The sequence below is a fragment of the Petaurus breviceps genome, unplaced genomic scaffold, assembly GCF_028583685.1.
Source record: "Petaurus breviceps papuanus isolate PSGF00001 unplaced genomic scaffold, PetGlider_PUasm1.0 98, whole genome shotgun sequence".
NCBI lineage: Eukaryota > Metazoa > Chordata > Mammalia > Diprotodontia > Petauridae > Petaurus > Petaurus breviceps.
The window spans coordinates 42,189,396-42,196,867 of record NW_027187460.1 but is presented as its reverse complement, the minus strand read 5'-3'; the positions used below and the strand labels follow the sequence as shown (position 1 = coordinate 42,196,867).

The following is a 7,472-nucleotide window of genomic DNA, read 5'->3' as shown; positions in this document are numbered from 1 at the left end:
CATCATATAATCTATAAAATAAAATATTTTTCTTTCCTCCTTCTCGCTCCTCAGGAAGGGGTAGGGAAAGAGATAAGAGCATTCCAAGGAAAGTCCAGCTGCATATTGAACCTTACAGGGTGATAGATTACTTACTCACACTCTTCCACAAAGAGACACATAGAAAAAACAGACAGAGAAAATGACAGGAAGAGTGCACTCAGAATTTGTTAAAGATCATTTGCAGAAATCAGATATTATGCTTGGTCCTAGGTAAAACTTCCTTGATCATTTTCTTTTTATCTGTTTCCAACAAAGACAATGGTATCACAGTGATTGGCTTGAGCCACCCTTGGCACTTTCATTTTTGATGTTAAGCATATCATTAATATATTCCATAGAAAAAAAGGCAGAAATAGGGAAATGCTGGAGTCCCTCTTCCATTAGTCCCTCACTCCTCTCTCTCCTGGCTGCCTCCCAATTTACCAAATAAATTGTCATTTGTTCCATAACTATGCCCCATTTCTGCTTATCTAAGCCCATGTCTTCTATCCACAGAGAGAACATTTTCACTTTTTCAATAAATCTCCACAGGTCCTTAAGTGAGAGGGTCTGTCCCTGGCCTTTAACTGCCTTATAAAGCTTTTGAGCCCAAATCTCCATTTGCTCTGACGTAATTATAGGGGGAGATTCCATATTTTCATCCCAAGCCAATCTCAGAATTCCCCTAGTCCCTTGGGGCTTCTCCTCTATCTTCCCCACTAGTGTAGGGGCTCAGCTAAAAGGTCCCTTTAAAACCACACATATGTTTTTTGTCCCTGTTCAGGAAGCCATTTGTTATGACCCCAAGATTTCTAGCTGAGACTTACCTTTCCCAGGTCCTCAGTGCACATGCTGGCTACATCCTGCATGGTCTCATAAAGGAGAAGTCGAGTCAGTGGAAATGGAAAAAGGCACAGCTTTATTGGCAGGAGAGGCATGTTGTTACATCTCTCCCTCTATCCTCCAGCCCCCTCATGCTTTTGCCCTTAAATCCCCAAGAATGCACTTGCAGAGCTCTTGGACAGCTTGTGAGGGAAGGTAGGGGGAGCCAATCAGAGAACAGGGAGGCTGTGTCCAGAACAGTTTGCATACTCCTGAGAACTTACCCTTAGTCCCAGAGATTAGTCTCAAGGTAATTAGGTAAATTGCATGACAACACACAATCTGGGTGCCTCAGCACTTCCTAGGGGTTAGGGTGCCCTGACTACAGATGAGATCAGCACATATTGCTGATTGCTCTGTATCTTGTTATGTCAGACCTGAACTCAGAGAGGCTGCCTGAAACGCAAAAAGGAGCTACAGGCCCCAACAAACTCCCCTTCCTTTAAGGCCCAGAGCGCCAAATCTTGTGAGCCCTGCAAGGCACAGGAGGTTTTGGATGTCTGCATGAGAGGGCAACAGATGAGGGGATAATTATCATAAACAAAAGCCATTCAATTACATATTATATAGTATTCACAAATCACTGGGAAAAGGATAACGAGGTGGGGACACTTGTCAGGCGTAGTGTTCATTTAAAAATACCTACTACATACTTCACAATGTAAATCGCAAGGAGATACAATATAAACAGAGGAAGAAGGGGTGAAAAAAATATATATAGCCAATGCAAAGGACTTAACTCCAGGGATATAAACATATAGAATGAAATAATCCCTACTCATAAATATAAAATGGACAAATACAAAAACATACAAAGTTAAATGGAATATACTTTGAGAGAAAGGGCACTGGTAATAGGGGAATGAGGAAAAGCTTCATGCAGAAGATAGACCTTGAATTAAATTTTAAATGAATAGATGGCCTCTGTGAGGTAGAAATAAAAAGGGAGCTCATATCAGGCATGTGTGACTACCAGCATAAAGGCAAGGAGATAGGAAATTAATTGTTTTATGTAAGGAAGGATCAGAGGGAAGGCTATGTTGGATGGATTGCAATCTAAGACATAGAGTATTGTAGAGTATAGACAGAAATATACTAGAAGTCAGGATATGTTGGTCTCTGTAACATAAATGGAGGATTTTACAAATTATTATAAAAGAAATAAGAAGCCACTGATTTTGATTCAGTAGAGAAGTCATATGGTGATATCCCTAATTAAGGAATGTTTATTTTTGTTTCTGGTTTTGTTTTCTGTTTTTTTTTCTTTTTTTTTTTGCAGGACAGTTGAAGTAAAGTAACTTGCCCAAGGTTTCAGAGCTAGGTTTTTTTTTGTGTGTGTGTGTGTGTGTTAAGTATCTGAGGTCAAATTTGAACTCAGGTCCTCCTGACTCCAGGGCCAGTGCTCTATTCACAGCTCCACCTAACTGCCCCCCCAGGAAATTTATTTTAAAAGTGATATGTAGAGGTTGGGCTTTAGTACACAAAAATTTGTTAACAGGGAGATCATTTAAGAAGTTGTTGAAATAATCTAGTAAAGAGATAATTGGACTTGGAATTAATGTGGTATATGTGTGATCAGAGAGAGGTCGGATGATCCAACAAATATTGTAAGGATAGGGAGAGGACAATTTGTCAACTGATTATGTAAGGAGAAAGAGAAAGTAGAGTCCAGCATAATGATAAGGTTTTATTCCTGGAATACCATAGGATATTGGTGACTCCAAAAAAAAAATAGGGAAGTTTGGAATGAGGGAGAGGTTAAGGGGGGAATACTGTGAGATGGAAAGTTTTAGAATTATTGAGTTTAAACCTGTGGGAATTGACCAGCATCAAATGTGTACACAAAGTGCACACAAAGAAAATCATAGGAAGTAGAGTTGACTATAAAGAAGGGGACAAATACACAAATAGAAGAAAGTACAAATCTTTAAAATACATGGAATGAGTAATTCAATGAAATTAGAAAGGCAAAGTGTATGAAAAGAAAAAAAAACAATTTCCTTCCTTCAAGAAGTGCATCTAAAAAAATACAAATAGAATGAAAATGAAAGACTGAAACAAAATCTGTTTTTCATCAAGAGATTAGAAAAGCAGGAATTAAAATTTTACTAATCAAAGTAAAAGTCAGTGGAAAAATTGACATATGAAAAGCAAACTACATTATGCTAAAATATACCATTGGTAGTGAAACTATAGAAATATTAAGCAGATATGCACCAAAAGTCATTATACCTAAATTCATAAAGGAAAGGATCACTGAATTATGAGACAAAATAAAGAATAATTATAGGATACAATCATTCTTCCTCAGACCTGGATAAATCAAAAAGAAAGTAAAAAAAATAAAAGAAAAATAGATAAATAGAAAATGTAATAGAGTATTAGATACTTCTAAATCTTTGGAATAAAAGGATTAAACAATATACACACTGGAGCAACAGACTGTACTATTGAAAACATTGATCATGTGGTAGAATAATAAAGCATTATGAATACAAGTAAAAGTTCAAAATTTAAAAATATGTTTTATTTGTAGCAAAGTCATAGCATTTTCTAAAGGGAACACAAATGAAAATATCTAAAAAAAATCTAAACGCAGACTTAATTATGACATTTTAATGTGAGGTAACAGAACAAAAAGGAAACAATCCATTGTTAAGTAAAAGAAAATAATAACAATAAGAAAACAGTAATCTTTAAGGAAAATAATATCTCTTAAAATCTATTCCTTTAACAAATAGGAAAGAGTGGTTTTAATGATCTAAATATACAACTAGAAAATAGTTAATTTAAAAATTAGCAAAGTAAATCTTGAAAATTTAATATAGAATGGAGTCAAGATGGCATAGTAAAGGTAGGGACTGGTCTGAATTTTCCCACAAACTCCTCCAAATACTTTTTAAGTTTTTAATTTTTTAAATTTTCTCTCCTGGACCTGCGGCAAGCCCATCGCAAGATGGTGGCGGCCACACTGGGCCCCCAAGTTCTGTTTGTGCAGCGGGAGGCGGTAGCGGCTGCGGCAGTGGCGGAGTCAGCTAAGGTGCCTGAAACCTAGGCAGCGAATCCCTTTCAGCTCCAGAGGCAGTGGCGCTAAGCAGCAGTCTTCCTCCCCTCCCTACGCGGTCCACTCGCAGCAGGCTGGCCCTCTCCTCCCCTCCCTGCCCTGCCCTGCCCGCCTCCCTCGGTGCCCACCTCCCTGCCCTGCCCAGCCAGCCGGCCCGGAATGGAGTTGCCCGGGGCCCCAGTAAACAGAAAACGGTAAACAAAAAGCAACGTCCCTGCTTTCCTGACCAAGCTGTGGACCTTAGTGAGCGATCCCGAGACAGGCCCGCTAATCTGCTGGAGTCCTAGTGGGAACAGCTTCCATGTTTTTGACCAAGACCAGTTTGCCAAAGTACTCCAAGCACAGCAACATGGTAAGCTTCCTTCGGCAACTCAATATGTATGGTTTTCGGAAGGTTATCCATATTGAACAAGGTGGCCTGGTGAAGTCAGAGAAAGATGACATAGTTTCAGCACCCGTACTTTATCCAGGGCCAGGAGCGGCTCCTAGAGAACATCAAGAAGAAAGTGACCAGTGTCTCCAGGATAAAGCATAATGATATAAAGGTTAGACAGGACAATGTCACCAAGCTGCTAACAGATGTTCAGATGATGAAGGGCAAACAGGAGAGTATGGACTCCAAGGTCATGACCATGAAACATGATAATGAAGCCCTATGGAGAGATATTTCCAGCCTTCGGCAGAAGCATAACCAGCAGCAAAAAGTAGTCAACAAGCTGATCCAGTTCCTGATTTCTCTTGTCCAGTCAAACTGGATCCTCAGGGTGAAGAGGAAGATCCCCTTGAATGATAGCAGTTCAGCACATTCCATGCCCAAGTACAGCCGCCAGTACTCCTTAGAGCACGTCCATGACTCCTCTCTTTACAAGGCTTCTTCCCCAACCTATAGTGGCTCCAACCTATATTCCTCAGACTCTGCAGCCAATAGTGGATCAGCCCAATGATATTAATCAAGGAGGAGGCCCTCAGCCCACCACTAAGCCCCCAGATTAAGAAGAACAGGCCAGACCACCCTTGGGGGTAGAGTCCTGCCTGCCCCCTTGCACCTTCATTGACTCCATTCTTCAGGAGAGTGAGCCCAGCAATGCTGCCTCTGTTTCTGGCACCATGGGTAGGGCCATCTCCTTTCCAGCTCCAGATTCCCTCCAGACTCCCAAGAAGTGCCTCAGTGTAGCCTGCCTTGACAAAAATGAGCTTAGGGAGCACCTGGATACCATGGACTCCAAACTGGACAACGTACAGAACATGCTAACCACCCACTAATGACTTCAGTGTAGACACCAGCACCCTGCTCGATCTCTTTAGCCCCTCAATGTCTGTGACAGACATCAGCCTGCCTGACCTGGACAGCAGCCTGGCTAGTCCTCTCACTCCCCAACCCCTACAAATCCAGGACCTCCTCTCCTCCCAGGAGCAACCAAAGCCTCTGGAGACTGAGACAGGTGGTGCAGACTCAGGGAAGCAGCTGGTGCACTACATAGCCCAGCCCTTGTTCCTGGTAGACTCCTGCACTTGGGATACAACAGGAAATGACCTGCCCATCTTCTTCAAACTGGGGGGAGGGGCCTTACATCTTGGAGGGGTATGATTACACTGATGACCCCACCATCTCCCTGCTGTCTGGGTCTGAGCCTGCCAAGGCCAAGGACCCTGCCATCTCCTAAGGCCCCTCTTCCTCTGGGAGGGGGATGATCCAGGCATCAGGGTCCCCCTCCCTTCCTTGCCAGTCTTCCTGAGGGTGGGATAGGGGCACTGTCCCTTGCTTTTATGCTCAGAGAAATTGCCAGAAATCTAATCTGGGGCCAGACAAGCCTGTTGGAGGGAACCTGTGTATCAGCAATGCCATATTCACAATGCCTATGGAGATTACAGATATGCTGATATAATTATCCATCACAAAATACTTCATGCTTGCCATATGGGGGAATAAGCTAGAAAATTTATTAAGATACCAAAAGACTGAGTCCCAAAACCAGAAAGTGAAAGCCATCAGAGTAGTTATGACATTGGCACAGGTAGATAAAGTAGAAAGCACCCACATTCTCAAGCCTTTAAAACAGAACAGGCTACCTCAGGCAAAGGTCCTCCTCTCCCCACTCACAGCAACCACCCAGCATCCAGGAAGCATGCTCCCAGCAGTTCCGGCCCCTGGCAGTCCTCAGCAGGAGTCCTTAGCAGAAATTCTGGCTGACTCAAAAAGGGTTTCGCACTGCCTCTGCCTCTGCTGCTGCCGCCGCCATCGCCGCCACTGCTAGCCACTGCAGGAACTCTAGTTTGGCTTCTGCTTCCTCTTGCTCTGCCCCTTCCTGCTATGTCAGCAAGTCCAATGGGGCATGGAAGATCTTTAAATCCCATAACCCTTATAACCTGGCAACAGATAGGACCCATGCCATAATTAAGGTGCTACCCACCAAAGCAGGATGTGGGAGGGAGTGTGCCCCAGAGGCTCTTCTGGACAGAGCTAGTGATAATGGAAACAGCCCAGGTGAGCAGAGATCAATAGGAGAAGGGACCCCAACCCCAACACCATGCATGCCCACTACCTCTCACATTTTCCTGTGGCTCCACTGGGCAGCAGCTTAGGCTTGCTCTACTCCCCATCCCTGGCTCAGTATGTTCTCCTGTTGGTTGATTTGGGGTTTTCTCTATTACACTTTGTACTGACCCCTGCTGATTGTTGGTAGAATTGTATTTTGGATTTTTACAGGAGAGAAATTTATACTTCTCCTCCTATATAGAGAATATGTATGCTTTTTAGGGCATTCTTCTCCTCATTGGCTTTTTGTACGTTTTTTGCCATTTGAGTTACTGTATTTTTTACGGCATTATTTTCTTCAGTCAGGCTGTTGACTCATTTTACATTATTTTCTTGCATCATCCTCATTTCTCTTCCCAATTTTTCCTCTACTTGTCTTACTTGATTTCCAAAATCCTTCTTGAGCTCCATGGCCTGTGAACATGTCATATTTTTCTTGGAGGATTTTGATGCAGGAGTTTTGGCTTTGTTGTTTTCTTCTGGTTCTATGTTTTGATCTTCTTTGTCCCCCAAAAAGATTCTATAGTCTGATTGCACTTCCTCTGTTTTCTCATCTTGCCATGAGTTATGTATTTTTTAGTTTTTTCACATGGTAGAATTCTGTTTCCAGAGTGGAGAGTGCTGTGTCTCAAATTTCTGGGGTTTTGCGCAGCTTTTGTGAGAGCTTCTTCCAGGCATCAGTCTCAGAACTGTGAGAACTTTCTTTCCACAGCCTCAACAAATTTTGCCATACCACTGCTCCTCACCATAGGACCATCACTTGATCACCCTATGATCTGTAGGACTGGAACCAGAAGCAACCACAAAGCCAGGAGCTGCAGCCACCACCACCTCTGCCACCCTGGGAGCAGGGGACAGACTGTGCTCTTCTCTCACCCAGAATCAACAGTGTTCCCACTGACTTTTTTACTTTCTTTTTGGTGCTTATAGGTTGAGAACTCTGGAAACCACCACAGCTGCCAGTGATTT

At 42.8% G+C, this 7,472-nt stretch overlaps 1 pseudogene; it reads left to right on the top strand.

The window, feature by feature from the left end:
• The first annotated feature begins 3,859 nt into the window (after positions 1–3,859).
• On the top strand, positions 3,860–5,631 carry LOC138156061 (heat shock factor protein 1 pseudogene; annotated as a pseudogene).
• The last annotated feature ends 1,841 nt before the right edge of the window (positions 5,632–7,472 follow it).